Source organism: Sminthopsis crassicaudata, chromosome 5, assembly GCF_048593235.1.
Source record: "Sminthopsis crassicaudata isolate SCR6 chromosome 5, ASM4859323v1, whole genome shotgun sequence".
NCBI lineage: Eukaryota > Metazoa > Chordata > Mammalia > Dasyuromorphia > Dasyuridae > Sminthopsis > Sminthopsis crassicaudata.
In genome coordinates, this window is record NC_133621.1 from 119,383,004 (window position 1) to 119,403,491 (window position 20,488).

A 20,488-nucleotide genomic window follows, 5' to 3' on the forward strand; every position below is an offset into this window, starting at 1 on the left:
GTCTTCCCAAAGATCTGGTACTCTGTGCCACCTAGCTGCCCCTAAATTTAAAATCATATTTTTAATATGTGAGTGAAAAAAACATAATAATGATTTCCTAATATCTCTGAAATGGGGCTAAGTAGAAAGGTTAGCGATGAATTTTATTTCTGAGTTCCTGTGTTTCCCTCCTCAAATAGCACTATTAATAGTCATAATCTCGCATAATGAATTATGGGCAGGGTGAGGGAAAGAATGTCACACTGACACTTTGACTTTTTATTTTTTGCCAAATAAGTCTATTAATTCTAATATTGAGTCTATATTTTTTAATATGTGAATTTGCACATATTCTTGAACCCCGTCTTTCATTTTGTTGGAAGAAAAATAATTAAGTGTAAAAAAATCTATTTAAAATTTACTGTATTCTAGCCACTGTGTTAAACCTGGTACATCAAAATGCTAAACATACATTTATTCTAATAATCACTATGATAATTGATCACAAAATGATAAGCTTATTTTTAAATTTCCATTGATAAATGAGATTGAGGAAGCAAGAGGGGAGGATTCTTTTTTAAGACATTTAAATTTCTTGCCCTAACCACAACTACTACTGTTGCTCAGAATGACAGCATAATTAGACATGTACAATCAGCCAGCAATGACAGTGACCAATTAATGTTTGCAAGCAAAGGATAAATACATCTTGACTCTAATTTATATCTATAATTCCTGCCCCTGGATTGAGTTTATATTAAAGATATTAAGTATGGAGAAGGTAATTTCCCATTTAAGACACCCTTCTGCTTTCTTTCTTTGTTTCAAATCTATAACCATTATAATGACCCAAGACTATGTCTTCATCTTTCAGAGGGCAACTTAATGCAAGCTACTGAAATACTTCAAAAAAATCTCTCCCATGTTCTCACCCCTTGGGAATTGCGGGATAAATAGAACAGTAGAAATGAGGTTACCTTGCTTCTTGCAAATAAATAGAATAATTTATTCCTATGATTGGAAGGAATCTTGAAAGGTCATTTGGTCTAGCTTTTAGTATAAGATTAGCCAATACTAAAACCATCTAAGACAGATAATTATCTATCTTCCTTCTAAAGATTTTCAGGGAGGAGGATTTCTTAGTGTCTCTTGGCAACCTTTAGTAGAGGTTAGTCACCCTTCCAGTCAAAAAGGCTTTCTTTACACTTAATTCATTATTATGGCAATTGAAGCTGGATTTCTCTCATCTTGGAGAGTGACAATTTAAAGTAACTTCATAGACATGAAGAGAATTGAAAAGCTTCCCATTTAAAAACGAAATCTCTAACTATTATAACTTACTATTTCATGCTTCCTTTGATTTCCTCCAGACCTTTTTATAGTTTTTTTTTCACATAAGAATTGTTAAGGTTCAACTAATCAGATCCTTGGGGTTTGGTTCTTTTGTTCACTGGTGTTTTTCTAAAATGCATTATTTCTGCTTTGGGAAGTACAATACATTAAACATTTTAATCTTGAAAATCCTTTAGCATCTTAGTTTCTCATCATCTTTTTAGTTTTTATTCTAAATGTCATAGATGTGGCTGGTACCCTATGATAAAAGATCTCGATTTTTTTTGTATGAGGTCTCTTTTTATTGTCAAAATATGTAACATATCACACTTGAGAATACTAGTATCTTTTGTCCAAAAAAGATCAAAATATCAAAAGTTACTTTTTATTTAATGATGGTCTGCTCATGGTTCTTTTGTTACTTGTGTATAAACTTTAATTCTATTTTTGTAACTTACATTTCAAACTTACATGATTTTTGCCATATCTGTTCAACTCCTATCTATTCAGTTGACAATTATCATGTAATGGTAGCTATGAACTTTAGTGAGTAGATATGAATCTCAGTTTCTTCTTATGTCAAAGTACTTAGACTGAAAACAGGATCTTTAAATTCACTTCCACATATAAAGTTGTATAATTCTTCTAACTGATGAGTGTTAGGTAAGGGGCACCTAGATGAAATGAGGGTTAATTGAGGTCTAGTGGCAGGTTTGGGGTACAGGGAGTTAGAGCCCTCCTGCAACCCCCTTGGATTCAGTGCAAGGATACAGAGTTAAATGAGGTCTAGTAGCGGTGCAAAGTCCCCTGTAAAAAAATTTACAGACCTGAAACCTAGATTAATAAAAGAGATTTATTTGGGGTTTGGAAGTAAGAGTAAAGGTAGAAAAACCCCAGGGCCAGAGCTGGCGCTGGGCAGACAGGAACCTTGCCATGGCCGATATAAAGATGCCATATTTGGGGCTCCTGTAAAGAGTGGGCTCCAGGTTTCCCCTTTTTATAATGTGGGGTTTTGGTCATCTTGAAGATGGATGGAGCCCAAAGCTCCTGTCTGTTTTCGGCCAGGGTTAGAATTGAATAGAATTCAATCTTTTTTATTGTTTTTTTGTTGTTTTTTCTGAGGCTGGGGTTAAGTGACTTGCCCAGGGTCACATAGCTAGGAAGTGTGGAAGTGTCAAGTGTCTGAGATCAGATTTGAACTCAGGTCCTCCTGAATTCAGGGCTGGTGCTCTATCCACTGCGCCACCTAGATGCTCCCCAATTTTTTTTTTTTTTGATAAGGAACAGTGGGTGTTGGGAAAACCTGAGCATATTATTAGAGTGGGGGGGCTGGGACAGCGCAAGTTAACTTAGATCTGGTCGGGGCTGGGAAAGCCCAGATATCTCTCATTGGGATTCATGGGGCTGGGAATTAGAAAGGAATCTTTAACCCACATCATAACCTCTTTGTTGTTGTTCAGTCACAAGTGATTCTCTGACCCCATTTGGAGTTTCTTGGCAAAGAAACTGAAGTGGCTTGCCATTTCCTTCTCTGCTCATTTTACAGATGCGGAAAGTGAGACAAACTTAAATGACTTGCCCAGGGTCACAGATCTAGTAAATGTGTGAAATCATATTTGAATTCAGAAAGAAAAGTCCTCCTGACTCCAATCCCAGCACTATCTAATGTGCCACCTGGCTATTCCTTAAATTCTTAATTTCAGTTTTAATCCTCAAGGAACACTTCTGATAACCTTCTCTTAGTTAATTCAACTAAAGTTAGTAAAGTAACTTTTATGGTCAAAGAACTGATAGGAGATATGTATGCAAAAAAAAAAAAAAAAAAAAAAAAAAGTGAAATCATCCCTTTGGTTCCTAACCTAAAGGAACTCAAATTCTATTGAGATAGGGGTGGAGTGAGAATGAGTAGCAAGAGCAGAATACAACATATACTTATAGGAGAAAATACAAGATAATTTGAAGATAGAGAAAATACAAGGAATTGGAAGAATCAGGAAATGCTTTACATAGGTGATGGGACCTGACTTGAGCTGAATGGTAAAGGAAATAAAAATCCCAAGAGCCCAGAGATGATAAGGGAATATATTCCAGATATAAGCAACTGCTTATGCAAAGGTGCTGGTAAGATACTTAGGAAATAGAAGGTAGGAGTTTGCACAGAAAAGAAAGAAAATGGGTGACAGTTAGATGGTAAAATGGATTGGGCTCCAGCTCTGAAGTCAATAAGACCTGAATTAAAATCAGATCTCAGACACTTAATACTTTCTAGCTGTGTCAGCCCAGACCATTCTCTTAACCCAAATTACCTTGAAAGAAAGGAGGGAAGAAAGAAGGAAGGAGCTTTAAAATTGCAAACAAAGAAGTAAGTATTATATTCTAGATCTAGAAGTAATAGGGAGCCACTGATACTTTTGAGCAAGAAAGTGAGGATATATACTTTAGGAAAATGATTTTTGGCACACATGTAGAGATGGAACTAGATAGAAGGAAGAATGTAACCAGCAAGACCGATTAGAAGACTATTGAAATAGTCTAAATGAAATATGATGAGGGCTTGAATTATGATTGAGACAATGTGATTGTAGAGAAGAGGATGCAAGAAAGAAAAGTTGTAGACTTAGATGCTGATAGGGCTGTCCCATAGGTGACTAACTAGAGGTATGAGAGTTTAGGTATATAATTCAGAGTCATCTACATAGAAAATTAATTGAATTCATGGGAAATTATGAGATCACAAAGAGAGACTATGTAGAAGGCTAAGAGACCATCTGGGACAGAGTGCTGAAAATTATGTAATCCTGACTGGCAAGAGATGGATAATGATCTAGCAAAAGAAACTGAAAAGAAATAGACAGATAGAACAATAAGGAGAAAGTAATGAACCAAAAGCTATTTAAAACAAACAAAAAAACCTTGAGATTTCAAGAGGTAGAGATGAAGAGGAAATTCATTCCAGATATGAGCAACAGCCAATGCAAAGACATTTCCACAGCAGATGGATTGTCACGTAAGAATAATTACAAGTAGATCAGTGAATGATCTAAGGCCCAAAGATCATTGGATCTATCAAATGATAAAACACTAATTATTATAACAGATATTTACCATTTTAAATTTTATTTACTTATTCAGTTAGTCCTAGATATGTTATTTTATTATCATTGGGAACTTCCAATGAGGAAAAAAGTCTTCTATCTGTTTACAAAATTATAATCTAAGAGGACCAGTTATGTAGCTGGATAGAGCATCAGCCTTCATATCAGTAGGACTGGAGTTCAAATGTGGCTGCAAGTACTTATTATCTATGTGATCCTGAATGAGTCATTTAACCTTGATTGCTTGTGGAAGGAAGAAAGACAATCATACTCTAAAATAATCATTTAAAGTGATTTACCTATGTTCTCAAAGTGTATGACAGAGGTGAAGTTGTATTCTTCTTCTACATTCAAGATCTTATTTAAAGTTTATAAAACACTTTGTATAGGTATTTCATCTGAACCTAACAATAATGTTAAATAAATGTGTTATTTTTTTGTTCAGAGGAAGAAATTGAGGCTTAAAGTGGTTAAATGAGCTGCCCCCAGTCACATGGCAGCTACTAACTGATAGTAGCAACACTGGCTGAACCACCATGTTGCCTCTCTTGTTAACCATGGAGAGAATAGTTTCATCTGCAAGGTAGACTCAGGAGACACATTGTAAGGGCTTGAAAAGTGGGTGGGAAGTGAGAAAGTTGAAGCAATGAATGCTCATGAATGTTTTCTGAGTTTCACTGGAGATATTTTTAAGGATGGGAAACTATTGGATGCTTTTTTGTATGTAGTAGAGAAGGGAATATACAATACAATACAATAATATACAAGTATAAGAAAAGGTAGAAGATGAGAAGAAGAAATCAGATTTGAGAACTGGCAAGGGAGGAACAAGAAATTGTTGGCTAATGGAGTATGATGTAAGCTTGAAATAGTCAACCATGGGGTTCAGCCTATGAAACGAAGAATGCAAAACCAGAATGAGGTGATACTTTGGGAAAACAGGAAGAAATGGGATAATTTTTCTTTTTCTTTAATGGATGTCAAAAGTACAGCTCCAATTTTCTTCATGGTATTCTATTTTCTGGGTCTGATTGTAAACATTACTAGATAAGGTGTCTTTCCCATATCCTGTGAAACAATGTTGCTGTTGTTACTTTTTTATTTGTATCACCAGCATATAGCTCAGTGCTTTGCTCACACTGTCTAATATATGTTTTGTTAATTCATGCATTCATTCAATAATTTGGCAACTGCTTGGTCATTGGACAAAGATAAATAGTCTAATTCTTAGTGTGCTCTATCTTTCCCTGTTATTTTGCCATCATCATTGCTAAAGTGGAAAGGGAATGTAACCTGGAAAACTACTTATTTGGTTGCTTCATAAATTGAATTGAGGGGGAAAATCACATGATAAGCAACCTTCTGCTATTTAGTGGACTGCTCATTCAAGAGAGTCGTAGCTCACTAATGGGCCTATACTTACAACCCCTCTAACTTGGTAGAACCTTCAAAGTTCTAACCTTGTTCTCTACTACCATAGTGTACAGAGCACTGGGCTTTCTCCACTAATTTTTGACTCTACTACACATCATAATATGGAAGTAAAGCTGGCTTCTTAAAGGCTAGGCCCAATAGGACATAATCTGTGACAGGCTCTCCCAAGCTGGAAAGACTTCAAATATAGGTCTGACAAGATACCATATAACTGCTGTCACAGGACTGGCCTAGTGAAGTACCAAAAGCCCATCACCCATCAATTGGTCACAAGATGATAAATTCTTTTTGGCCTATGATATATGGAAATTAAATGAGGCTGGCATGGCTTGCTCTCAAAGCTATATTGCTTCCTAATATTATGTCTCCTTCAAGTTGATTGCAAATTGATTGGGTTATGATTTTTCCTAATATCTTTCCAGTGTTTTCCTGTTGTTACAGCACAGTTTGGTAGCATTAAATCCATGTTGCCTGGAAATTAGTCATATCTGAGCTATCACCCAGCAGGCTTTTGATGTTCAGTCAATACTTTTGGGAGAATAACTAGCCTGAACTGTCCTCAGAGCAGCATCAGACTTTCTACTTTTCCATTGTGCACTTTTTTATCTGATTGCTGTAACCTTCCCACCCCCTTTCATAAAGGCAGAAAATGGGAAACTACACTAAAATCCCTGCCTATTCCCAGAATCTGTTTCTGTTATCAACTTTCCTTACCCCCTGTCTTTGGGGGATAGGGTAGTGAGAGTGCGGAGGATATGGGCAACATTTTGCCTAGCTCTAATATTTTGCCTAATATAATTGAATAATATTTTACTTTGATCCTCTTTATATCTTGAAAACTTTATTTTGACTTTGACTTTTCTAATCATAATTGTTTAAATTAATTTGCATTTTTCTCATTTGACACAAGAAATATTAATAGCTAGTTCTTAGGTTATTGCCCATAAACTATCACCCTTCTGCTCTCCAAATGAAAATGGTACTGAACTATGAATATTTTCATTTTATGTGCTTCATGTCATATATATATATATATATATATATATGCATATATGTATACACACACATATATATGTGTATTTGTATTTATATACACACATATACATATGCGTTTATATATGTAATAACAGGAAGAAATCAAAATTAAGTGAATTAAAATGAACTTTATGGTCAAATTAGAGTACCAATGATATACTAGTATCCATCAAGTTTGATTCTTCAAGAATCTATAGGTTTATTGTGGGAAAGAGATCAGAAGCATGCTTATTTTTAAAAATTATCCCTCAATCTCTGGTATTTGATTTCTAAAGTCTTTTTTTAGTTCTCCTATGAATTTTTTTTGAGTAGGTGACCATTTGACTTTACTCTTTGGAGCAGGATATGCTTTTTTTTTGTTTCAGTAGCCTCCTTTGAAGATGAATCTCTTCTCTGTAGTTTTCTGTACTCCCACAGTAACTCAAATTCCTTGTGTTCTTTCTCCTTTGCCAGGTCTTTTTTTATTTTATAGAAATTACAATCACCTTTAAGTTCTGTGGTGTGGACAATAGTGCCTCTGGCCCCAGGTTCTTCTTGCTGTTATTTTTTTAAACTTTGCCTTGGAAAGGATTCTATGAAATTATTAATGCAAGTAGTAAGACCCCCATTTTATTTATGAGGACACTGAGAGAGGAGTAAAGGATGGATCAGTGAACCATATCCCCTGATTTTTAACAACTTAATACTCAATTAGCTCAAACTCTCATTTCTTCTTTAGTATTCCAATTTTCTTATAGTTAATTTTTTTCATTGAAGGGCAGCTAGATGTCACCGTTTCTGGAATGTCAGGCCTGAAGTCAGGAAGACTCATCTTCCGGAGTTCAAATCTGGCCTTACACATTTACTAATCATGAGGTTCTGGACAAGTCACTTAACTATGTTAAGCTCATTTTCCTCATCTATAAAATGGAGATAATAATTGCATCAACTCCTAGGGTTGTTGTATAATATAATAATAATAACACACTCAGAACAGTGTTTGGTACATATTAAAGACTACATAGATATCAGCTATTATTATAATATAATTGTTGTTGTTATGTCATAATAGGTGCCATTGTTAATAGCACTACTATTAATAATAATACCACTTTCCAGAGTTGTTGAGGATCAAATGAATTAAAATTTTAAAGTGCTTAACATAGAGCTTACCATACAGGAAATGCTATATAAATGTCATTGTTGTTAAATGTGATATAGAGGAAATAACATTGGATTGGGAGTCCAAGAACCTGAGTTTGAATCCCAATACTCCAATGTGCCACTAGTAGGCATACCATAAGTCTTTCTTAGGAAAGACATGTAATTTTTGCAGCCTCTTCTTCCTCACATGTTGTTCTGAAACTTAAGAAGTCAGAGTCATTTCTTGCACAAAATAGCAAATATGGAACTGTGTTTAAAAGGACAACACATATTTAACCTATATCAGATTGTTTGTTGTCTTGGGGAACAGGAAAGTGTGGGAGAAAGAAAGAAAAATTTGGAATACAAAGTTTTATAGAAATGAATGTTGAAAACTATTTTACATGTATTGGGAAAATAAAGTATTATTGAGGAGAAAATAGAAGACACTGAAACATCTCATGAACATGTTCAGGAGAACAGATTAAGAAGAGAAAACATCAGAATAATCAGACTACTTGAAAACTATGATCAAAAAAAGAATCTTAATATAACAATGCATAAATAATTACAGAACATTTCACCCAAATGTTAGAAGAAGAGGGAAAAAGTAGAACTAGAAAAAAAATCTACTCATCATTACCTGAAATCATAGGAGGATATCCTCTAGGAATATCATAGTCAACTTACAAAAATCTCAAGTTAGGGGAAAAGTATTATAAGCAGGAATAACAAAAATTCAAATAAGACATGATCTAGCAGTGGCTACACTAAAAACAGCTACATTGCAGGTCTTGGAGTATTTGATATTGAAGAGCAAAACAACTGGGGTTGTAGCCAAAAATGTCATCCACAGGAAAGTTTAGCATAATTCTAAATAACAGTGACACAAAATGATATTCAATGAATTGTCAGACTTTAGGATTTTGTTGCAAAAAGAACTGAACTTAATAGAACATTTGACATACCAAATCCAAGAGAAATACAAAATAAATATCAAAGGCTAATTACAGAGGACTCAATAAAGACAAATTATTTACTTTTTATACATGGAAATGCAAACTGTATGTTCAAACTTGGTAGCTCTAAAGAAAGTTTGGAGTAGAACTGAATATGATGGGATTCTAAAAAGGAAAACCATGTAGGTAAAGCTAAAAAGAGTTATTATCTTATACAAATACAGAGGAATTAGATGGAAGAGTACTTCTGGAAGCTTATTCTCATAGGGAATGGGTTAAGGAGGGTATACTCTTTAAAGATAGCTTTGAAAACAATGTGATATATTTGAAATGAAAATTCATTGCTTTAGATTTTGAATCCTTTCTTATCCTTTGTTGTGTGCATGGCAATTTAAGTCTAAAATAAATAAATAAATTGGTGGGGGGAACACAGTGCGATAATTTGTGAAATAGTGAGGTCCTCATGATGGAGATCTTCAAATAGAGACTTAGAAATATTGCAAATTAGGTTGAACATTTTCAAATATCCTCTTATTTTCAGAGTCTCAAAATACATGAAAAAATAGAAGAATTGTCTGTAGAGGTTCCACAGATAGTGGGAGAACTCTGGGTAAGTATAACACCTTTCAGCCCAGAGGGAGCCTGTTGACAATGTTTTTTCTGCTCCGAATCTCCCCTTGGTGCTTCTCACCCTTCCTGAGAAGTCAAGGAGGGTGTGATCTCTTGTGTTCCACTTGAAACAAGGAATACTTATGGTTAAGATACTTTTACATATCAGTATCAGGGTGTTTATAGTTAGCTCCTCAATTTGGAAGCTCTAGAAAGCACACTACAATTGGCAGTTAATTTGTAATTGTCCCTCTTTTATAAACCTTTAAACCCTTTAGCAATCCCTATTTTAGACCCACAGAATTGCCTCTGAACCATTCTTACTTTCTCCTACTATTCCCCATATGAACAAGATTTCTCTATTTTGGAGAAAATGGAAGCATTTAGAACACAGCAAAGAGATACAAAATTCTCCTCTAGATATTGACTGAACCTTGAGAAAGGAAGAGGGAATGAGAGAGGATTATGTGACATTCCTTTTAGATTTGCAAAGTATGAAGCACATGTTTGATAAGAGTCTAGAGAATGAAAGAATTTATTTGATTTGTTACCTTCCTAGATTCTCCCATTATTTCTTTGAAAAGAGAAATTTATGAGTACTTAAAGAAGAAATGATCTTATAACATTATATAAATTATATAGCTTTTAGTTGGAGAATTTGGTGATTTTTGAAGTTCCAGCAGAAATTGCCATTTCTAATTCTACAATCCTATGACATGATTAATAGATAGTAGCTTACTGGGTATATTCTTTAAAGATCTGCAGGAGGACATGGAAAGGAGTGCTGGACCTGGAGTTAGGAACACCTGAGTTAAAATCTGAACTCAGCCATTGAATAACTACGTAATATTGCCAAATCACTTAACCTTATTTACCTCAGTTTCTGAATCTGTAAAATAGGAATGAATGTTGATAGCACTTGGGTTGTTGTGAGGATAAAATGAGATATTTGTAAGATATTTTGGAGATATTAAAATGCTACAAGAGTTTTAGATATGACAGTGATGGTGGTGGTGGTGGTGGTGGTAGTTTAAAAACTGATTTGCTGTGGATGGCAGACAATGTCTATAGTCTTTACTAAAGAGAAGTTGAGGCTGTTGGATTGTTTAAGCTTTGAAACTCTGAACTGCATTGGTTAAGCCATTTTGGGAGATGTACCTGATAGACCATTACATGATGGTGTAATTCTTTCAGAAGAGGAAACTCTTGCTCCATAAGTCTAATGAAGTACTTATGTTGTGTGCCTCTAATGGCCTTTAAGGCAAAACATAAAAATGCTTTTTTTTTATCATGGGAAATAAGTATGGAAGTTTTATCATGGGAAATAAGTATGGAAGTGTTTCCCACTGAGGAGAAAGTCTGCCCTTCTATATATAGGGTCCTTGTTTGAGAACTGGAAGGAACCTTAAAGGTTATCAAATACAACCTCATTTTGTATTGAGGCTACTGAGGTAGAAAGAAATTAAATGACAAGTGTCTGAGGCAGAATGTGAACTCAGATCTTTTAGAATTCAGATCCAATGTTTTGCCCATTTAGCTGCTCAATTCTATGGGGCAAGGCCACATTTGCTCTCTGCCAATGTAAATTCTATAATTGGTTGCCAGTATGTTTCTTGAATTGAAAGAAATATATCATTGACATGTGATACTCTATGTGTAAAAGTTAAAAGAATCTGACAAATAGTTTATTTCTCTTAACATGTTAAGAGAATAAGGTATTTAATTGAAATAAATTCTGTTAAAATGATTTTATTTATGAAGTTTCTTTTCCAAGTTTTAAAAAAGTATTGTGAATATTGCTAACTTAAATATTAAATTAGATATTTATAAAATTTTAGTAGAGTAGATGACAATTGAAATAGGATTACACCTCCAGTAAAAACCTGCTCTGGTGACTCATGAGGGGATGGAGGTGACTCAGGCCTCTCAAAGCCTGTGTTGTCAGGTCCCACAAAATCAGTAAGATTTGAGTATACTGAGGAATGGCCCAGTTGTGTTCTAAATAGTTCACATTAGGATGATAGATTTTGTTTTGTTTTGTTTTGTTTTGTTTTGTTTTGTTTTGTTTTGTTTTGTTTTGTTTGTGCCATGGTAACTCTTGAAGACTATCTTGTAAGACATGAAGAAGTCATTATGACTTATATCAGTGCCCTCTAGCTAAATAAGCAGATAGCTTTAATATGTTTAAAGTTATGTCCCTTAAGTTCTGCTGTGATTTCTTATTCTCCATATGTACAGAGTTTTATAAAATCCTTGCTTGCTTTAAATTTTAATAACTTTGATTTACAGGTATGATAGAAGCAATCTCTAAATTACATTTGAAAATAGCTTTATTAAAGCTTCATGCAGCTATCTTACACAATTGAGCACTTGAAATTCTTATCTCATATCCTCCAAAAAAATAAAAAGTCTGTTGTATGAGGAAGCAAACTGCCTTTTCTGGCTAATACAACCAAAGTGCCCACTAGCTAAATGCAGAAAATTCATTGCTCATTATTGGTACAATCAATTACAAAGAAATTAAAATTTTAACTGAAGAGATTTGAGGAAGTAGATTCCCTAAATGATATGCTTTTTTTCTGGGAAACTTGAAATGAGTGAAGAAACTGATAGCTATAAGGAGAATATTTCAAAAAATGTGCCAAAATTACCTAATTGAATATTTTGGTTCTACAGTCTTCTAGCAAAACAGAGCTTCTGTCATTTTGGCATATATAAGACTATATGAGTGCTTCCCAGTGATGCTCACCAATGCTATTTCATTTTCAAGGAAGTAGAAAGTTCATTTAAACATTCTTTCAGGATTAGTGTGTTAGAAATAACACTCGACACTGAAAATTCGATATCAAGGAAAATTTATTAAAGAAATATTTTTTAAAATCTTCTTAATGTTTCTGTCCAGAAACGGGCCCCACTCCTCTTTGGGAAGAAGGAGCACTGAGTATAGAAATGAGGAAACCTTTATACTTGCTCTTGTGACACAGCTCCTCCCTTCAGAGAATGGATTGGTCCTTTTTTTTATCTGGGTTACAGTCTTTCAGATACGCCCACTACATGTTTCCCTATAATATGTATAAAACATATTCCTCCCCCCCTCCATCATACATCCCATATTCAAAAATGGCAGAAAACTCTTCTGGGTGTGTTGTTTAATAATCAATTAGCCTATTAAGCAGGCACAGTAGTAATTTGGTCAAGACCTATCACTGACCCCAACTAATTTGGGCTGGATGGGCTGTTATCTTATTTGTGGTTTTCTCAAAACCACAAGACTCTGATTGGCTGAATCTACCTGTGCCTTCCTAGCCCCCCAATTTCATATTTGCTGAAGGTTTCTATTAATCAAATTGTTCAGTGAATCCTAATCTTCCTTAATCTCTCACATTCTGAAAACCTCTTGGTCAGTGGTATCCACTATCCCAATATCACACTGTCTCAAAGCTTGCAACACTGTGGAAGCCCAACTTTTCAGCATTTCTCACAAGTGGCAAAAATTGGGTTTTACTTTAGTTGTAAGAATAATTTAAATAAGTTTATTTTAAAATGTTTATAGATTTTTTTTCTATCATAGCTACATACTTAATTTATCCTACATTTAACAATGTAGGATTTCTGGTAGCTGATACTCATTCTTAAATTATCAAATTACATGTGAGAAATTTTAATGATAAAGAAATCTGACCAGCTATTAGTGCAAAGACAGCATGATTCAGTGGGAAAAGCCTTGGGTTTGGGATCAAAGGCCATATATTCAAATTCCATGTCCTTCACTTACTGTGAGTGTCACTTCTCTTTGGGAGGCCATTTTCTTGTTTATAAAATGAACAAATTGGATTTCATGACTTTAGGTCCCTTCTAGCTCTAAATCCATGTTCCTCTTGAGATTAACCTGTGTGTACTTGAATCTATGTGCCTTCTCCTTAACCACTCATATAAACTCATTGAGGACACTTTTTCTCTATTCTTTTCTATTCTAGCTTCATAACCTAGTACACGACCTTGCACATAGTAGGCATTTAATAAATGTTTGATGAATCTAATTAATTTGCAAGTAAGTTAGTGAGAGCTGACGAGTGAATAAACCTTGAATTCTGTGAAATTATGCCCTCTTAGGGCATTCTTCCACTAGAATGTTGTGGAATTAGAAGCATAAAGTTTAATCATGTTCTTACTACTCTCAGAGTGAATGGTTTCTTGAGTTACTTCAGTCCCTTGCCTCTCTCAGTCCTGGTAGCTGGGCACTAGAGGCACCATTTTATACTCCTTCTTTCTCATTTGCATTTCAAATTGATTGAACTATTCCCTCATTAAGGGTCTGGCATTGTTCTGGAGGTAGAATGCAGCAATTGTGAGAGAAGTGTGGCTTCCAAGTCTACATAAGGTGTCAAGGGGGTAAATGTCTTTTTGTTTGCTTAACGAACTGACTTAATTTTTTCCCCTTCTCATCTTCTTGATTCTGAGGCTGTAGGATATAAATTTGTTAACTTTTTTTTTTAAGTTTGGCAAGAGATTAAAAAGACAAAACAAATAATGTTCCTTTAAGAGCTGCATTTAATTCTGTACTACTTTGTTCCCTAATTGATTTTTTATCCTTTGAAATTCTTTTGGTGGGCATTTGGAGGGTACTGGCTTTACCATGATCAGAAAGAGTCCCTGGATCTTATTGATCACTGGTCACAGAGTCAAATAGAATGAACTGGAAATCCTAGCTTGTCTCCTGAACATCAAACTCCGCTAATAAGGAATCTCAACTTCTGAGTCTTCAGGACTTAGTCTGGCAGGATCTGAGCTGTTCAGCTGCCCCTTGAATAGTAATGACCCTGTGTAAGCCATGAAGCTGGCAATGACCTATGTGACAAATTCCTGTGTAGCCCTTAGGGTTTTTACATTAACAAAGGGAAATGCAGAATGGTGGACTTTCTACATAAATGTAACCAATGATTTAAGAGGACAATACAGATACATTTAATAGTTCCCCATGGGCTGACTTGAATACTAGCATTTTTATTCATCTGTAGCAAGAAGACACAATAGTATTGTGTGGATAATGGAATCTTCCTGAGCTGGATGACATAGACCCAGAAAAGGCCTCTCCAGGGGTTCTTAAGCTGGGAATTATAAACTTGCTTTTAAAATATGTCAATAATGTTATTTCAGTGAGATTGATTTCTTCCATAATCCTATGTATTATATTTTAGCCATCTAACAACATTATTATGAGGTGTTCATAAGCTTCACCATACTGCCATGAGGGTCTATGATATAAAAAGGTTAAAAACTCTTGATCTTTTCTAACCCTTTCATTTTGCAGATGAACAAACTGATGCCCAGAATGATAAATAACTTATCCAAAATCATAAAGAGATTATGTATCAGAGGGAAGAACCTAGCTTCTCTGATTCATTGTTAAGGCTTTAATCCTAAGCATCCAAACTGAAATATCTGGCTTTCATAGTTAAAATGAACCTGGAGTCAAAATTCCTCTTTTTGCTATATAGATGTTTCACAAAATATTTCTGACCTTAGTTACAAAAGAACAAGTTTCCCTTAGTGGGAACTCTGATAGTTGTAGAACCTTGGCAAATTATCTTTAGCCTAACAAAATTGTTGAGTAGAATAGCACAGAAATGGGGGGGGAGGAAATGGCAATTTTGGTACTTTGTAGTTCTTGCAATTTAGGAAATATATTTACAATAATAATAATGCCTTTTTATTTTAAACATCACAAAATGTTGATATGTTAATGTTGCTGGCCCTGTAATGTATACTAACAGGAGTAGTACAGAGAAGCCTATCCTTGATATGTAGCCTGTGTCATATTTAGTCTTGTTACTCAGGGTAAGTCTCATCCTCTCAGTGCTGGAGGCAATTTCTAAGATTATAAATGTAGAGAAGTTGCTATATATTTAGAGGTAGTTTCCTCACCTGGGAGTTCCTTACCCAAATGAAATCTCAGGTCTTGCCCTTACCCTTGCACTTATAACTGGCATTGCATATAAATGGAGATGGTCTGATTAATTAATTATTCTGTTTAATGGACAAGTATCATATCTCCTGAATATGGTATACGATTTTCTTTTTCCTAAATTTAATTTTTTATTTAAGCGTCTTATTTTTATGTCACAGTCACCTCCCTTTAATTATAACCTTTTAACTCTCCCCATTTGAATACTCTCAAAAAAAAAAGAAAAAATTGTCAAGACCACATATGTCACACTCTACAAACATAATCTCCTACTTCTCTACTTAGAGAGGAAGGAAGTAGACTCTAATAGTACATTTCCCAGCATGAGATTGGCCATTGCAAAATTAATCAGCATTCTGATGCCTTTTATTATGTTTTTATTTGCATTATTGTAGTCATTCTGTACATTGTTCAAATAATTCTGCTTTTTCATTCCGTAACTCTTCATATAGGTACTTCAAAATTTCTCTGAATTCTTAATAATGTTTAATTTCACATAATAATATTTAATTTCATTTGTATACAGTGTTTTTCTCCATCATTTCCCAAATGGTAGGTAACCATTTTGTTTCCTTTTTTCTGTCATGAAAAGAGATGAGCATACCTAGGAGATATTATAAGTTCTGATTCAAACTACTGCAATAGACTAAATATCACAATGAATTTTTTAGTTTTCCCAGTACATATGAAATTTATGTTTACATTATGCTACAGTCTATTAAGTATGCAATAGAATTATTCCTAAAAACCACCACACATACCTCATTCTAAAAAATACTTAATTACTAAAAAAATTGCTAGGCATCATCTATGCCTTCAGCAAATCATAATTTTTTGCTAGTAGAAGGTATTACTTTGATGTTGATGGCTGCTGACTGATCAGAATGGAAATTCCTGAAGGCTGGAGTGGCTGCAGAAATTTGGTAACAATGAAGTTTGACTCATTGATTAACTAACTTCTTTTTACCTGAGCACTTAGAGGTCATTATAGGATTATTAATTGGCCTAATTTTAAAATCACTATGTCTCAAGTAATAGGGAAGTCCAAGAAAGGCAAGAGAAACCAAGAGAGACCAAAACCAGCCAGGCGATTGATCAAATTGAACATTTATTAAGTTCACTGTTTTATATGGGTGCAGTTCATGGTGTCTGAAAACCAATTATAATAATAACATTAAATATCAGTGATCACAGATTACCATAACAGATATGATAATAATTAAAATGTCTCAATGTGATATAGAGACTTAATGTGATCACAACCTGTTGGGAAAATGGCACCAATTTAGGGTTGCCACAAACTTTCGATTTGTAGGAAACATAATATCTGTGAAGTGTAATGAAGTGCAACACAATAAAACAAGAAATGTCTGCAATACAAATGATTTTCCAGAATGGTTGAAGCAATTCACAGCTCTACCAATGGTAGTAATTATCTTGTATTCAGATAGCCTCTCTAACATTGATGATTTTAATGTTTTATCATATTTTGTTACTTAGAGGATGCAGGATGTTACTTAACAATTGTTTGATTTGGCTTTTTAAAATCATGTGGCTGCTTAAAGTCAAGTCAAGTCAAGATAACTACTTGTTATGTGGCAAGCATTTTGTTAAGTATTAAGAATCCAAAGAAAGGCAAAAACAGCCTATTCTCAAGGAATTCCATATCTTCTGACCACTTTTCTATTTTACTATGTCTTTTGGGAGAGTTAGAATACAATAAGTTGTACAACATTAAAACTATAAAGCAAAACCCAAAACAAAAGAGATGTAGTTCTATAATTCCAATAATTCACTTGGAAGCACAATATCTAGAATTTAACAAACATTTTCCCTTAGGAAAAAAATTAAGAATGGATTTAAGACTTCTAGGCTTGCTTAGAGAAACCTATTTAATCTAGAATGAAGCTGATTTATATAATTTGAATCTTTTCTGTCATGCCAAAAAAAATAGATTATTAAAGATTTGAGAAAAAACAGCCATTTGATTAAAAATTTAGTCTGCTTTAAATTATTTGATAATTTATAGGAATTATAATAGCAGCTCCTGTTCATATGAGTTTAACAGTTTTGTCAGAGGCAACATGGTATAATGGAAGTAAACTGACCTCAAAGTCAGAAAGATCTAGATTAATGTCTTATCTTCTGTTTATGTGACTCTGGGCAAGACACTTAGCTTTTCAGTATTAGCTACTAAGTGACACAATATGTCCCAGTACCTATGCTGGTACTGGGGGTTTCCTTAACCTCAGGAATTCTTCATACTAATGAAACTACAGGTTCTCTCCCAATCCCCTTCACAATTTACAAATGCTTTCTTCATAATCTTTAGAAAATGAGTAAAGCAAGTATTACTGTCATTCCTTTTTTTTTTTAATGAGAAAAAGGAGACTAATGGGAGATGCTCTTCAGAGAGGAACATATAATTAAGAGGTATCAGAGTTTGTTTTCATAACTTCTGACCATACAATCAAAAATCTTTCCATTTGATCAGACTGTTTGTCTATTTTACTAGAATTCTATTTCAATTATATTGTGAACCTAATGGGTTTTTTTGGACCAGTATTGCAATTGAATACTAGTCACAGCATTATTTCTATGGTAAAATGCATTCTATGGTAGAGAGTTAAAAAAAAAAAGAAATGTTGTAGCATGAATACTTGACCTACTTTCTTTTTTTCCTTAAATGGTCTTTTTTCTTTTTGAATTTTTAAGAGTATTTTATTTTTACAAATATATGTAAAGATAGTTTTCAACGTTTATTTTTTTTGTAAAACTTTGTGTCCCAAGATTTTCTCCTTCCCTTCCTTGCTTCCCCTCTCTCCAAGATAGCAAATAATCTGATATAGGTTAAATATGTGCAAGTATTTTAAACATATTTTCATTTTTGTCACATTGTGCAAGAAAAATAAAATCAAAAGGGGAAAAACATGAGAATGAAAAAAAGAAACAAAAGAAACAAACAAAAGATGAAAATATTATGGTTTAACCTATATTCATTCTCCATAGTTTTCTCTCTGAATGAGGATGACATTTTTCATCCCAACTTTATGGAAATACTTTGAATCATTGCATTATTGAGAAGAGCTAAGCCCATCACAGTTGATCATTATATAATCTTCTTGTTACTGTGTATGACATTCTCTTGGTTCTGCTCAATTTAGTCAGCATAAGTTCATATAATTCTTTGCAGGCTTTTCTGAAATCATCCTGTTCATCATTTCTTAAAAAACAGTAATATTCCATTACATTCATATGCCATAACTTATTCAGCCATTCCCCAATTGTTGGACATCTACTCAATTTTCAGTTCCTTTCCACTACAAAAAGGGCTGGTACAAATATTTTTGCATATGTGGGTTCTTTTCCCTTTTTTAATGATCTTATTGGGATTCAGACCTAGTAGAGACATTACTGGATCAAAGGATATGCACAGTTTTAGAGCCTTTGGGGCGTAATTCCAAAGTGTTCTCCAGAATGTTTGGATCATTTCACAATTTCATTAACAATGCATTAGTGTCCCAGTTTTCCTACATCCTTTCCCTTTATCTTAGCTAATATAAGAGGTGTGAAGTGATCCCTCAGAGTTGTCTTAATTTGCATTTCTCTGATCAACAGTGATGCAGAGTATTTTTTCATATGAATAGAAATGGTTTTAATTTCTTCATCTAAAAATGAACTGTTCATATCCTTTAACCATTTATCAATTGGGGAATGACTTGTATTCTTATAAATTTTAATCAGTTCTTGATATATATATTAGAAATGAATCCCTTAAATGGTTTTTCTCATAGATTCTGCCATACTGAAAAGATGTCAAATATAGACCCACCAACATATTATTTCTTTTTTCCCCCCCCAAAGAGGGAACAAACCATTCTCTGGGAGTTCCCATTCTATTTTTATTACTTAGCTCTCCTTTTTTTATTTCTAAAAGAATTTTAGGATTTCTTGGAACTTCAAACACATCACTGAAAATACTACTTCCCATTGTAGTTTCTACAAGCAGAAATGCTGGTTAATAGTTTGGGTTTATAGAATATTGTAGAAAATTTGCTTTAAACCAGAAAATAATGCAAATTTATATAACATGACAACTAGACAAAAGAAAGATGAAATACCCTTCTGATATATGAAGACTGGTAAGCAAAAAGCATCTTGAAGATAGTGCCTGGATTTGTGAATAATTTTAAATCTGTACCATATGAAGATCAGTTGAGTAATTAATCTGTAGAAGTAAAGGGGGAAGACATGATAGTTCAAGTCCTTGAAATGCTGTGTGGAAGAGGGAATGAATTTGTATTGTTTGACTCCAAAGGTCATCCAATGGCTTCCAATTTCTAGAAGTTTCAAAGGAATAACGGTAAATAAAACTTTCTAACAATAAAAATTATAACAAACTAGGATGGTCTGCTTCAGGGAGTAGCGGGATCCCCTCTTATTTTTTTTTAAATTTATAATTTTTTTCATAGTATATATGCATGAGTAATTTTAATTTTTTTTATAATATTATCCCTTGTATTCATTTTTCCAAATTATCCCCTCCCTTCCTCTACTCCCTCCCCTTAATGACAGGCAATCCCATACATTTCACATATGTTATAATATAACCTAGATACAATATATGTGTGTAAATCCCATTTTCTTGTTGCACATTAAGTATTAGATTCCGAAGGTATAAGTAACCTGGGTAGATAGACAGTAGTGCTAACAATTTACATTCACTTCCCAGTGTTCCTTCTCTGGGTGTAGTTGTTTCTGTCCATCATTGATCAACCGGAAGTGAGTTGGATCTTCTTTATGTTGAAGACATCCACTTCCATCAGAATATATCTTCATACAACATTGAAGTGTACAGCGGGGATCCCCTCTTATTGATGGTGGATTAAGCAAAGGCTGGATTGGTACCTTGTAATGGGGATTCTTTTCATAGGAATGTATTGGAATAAATGGTCATA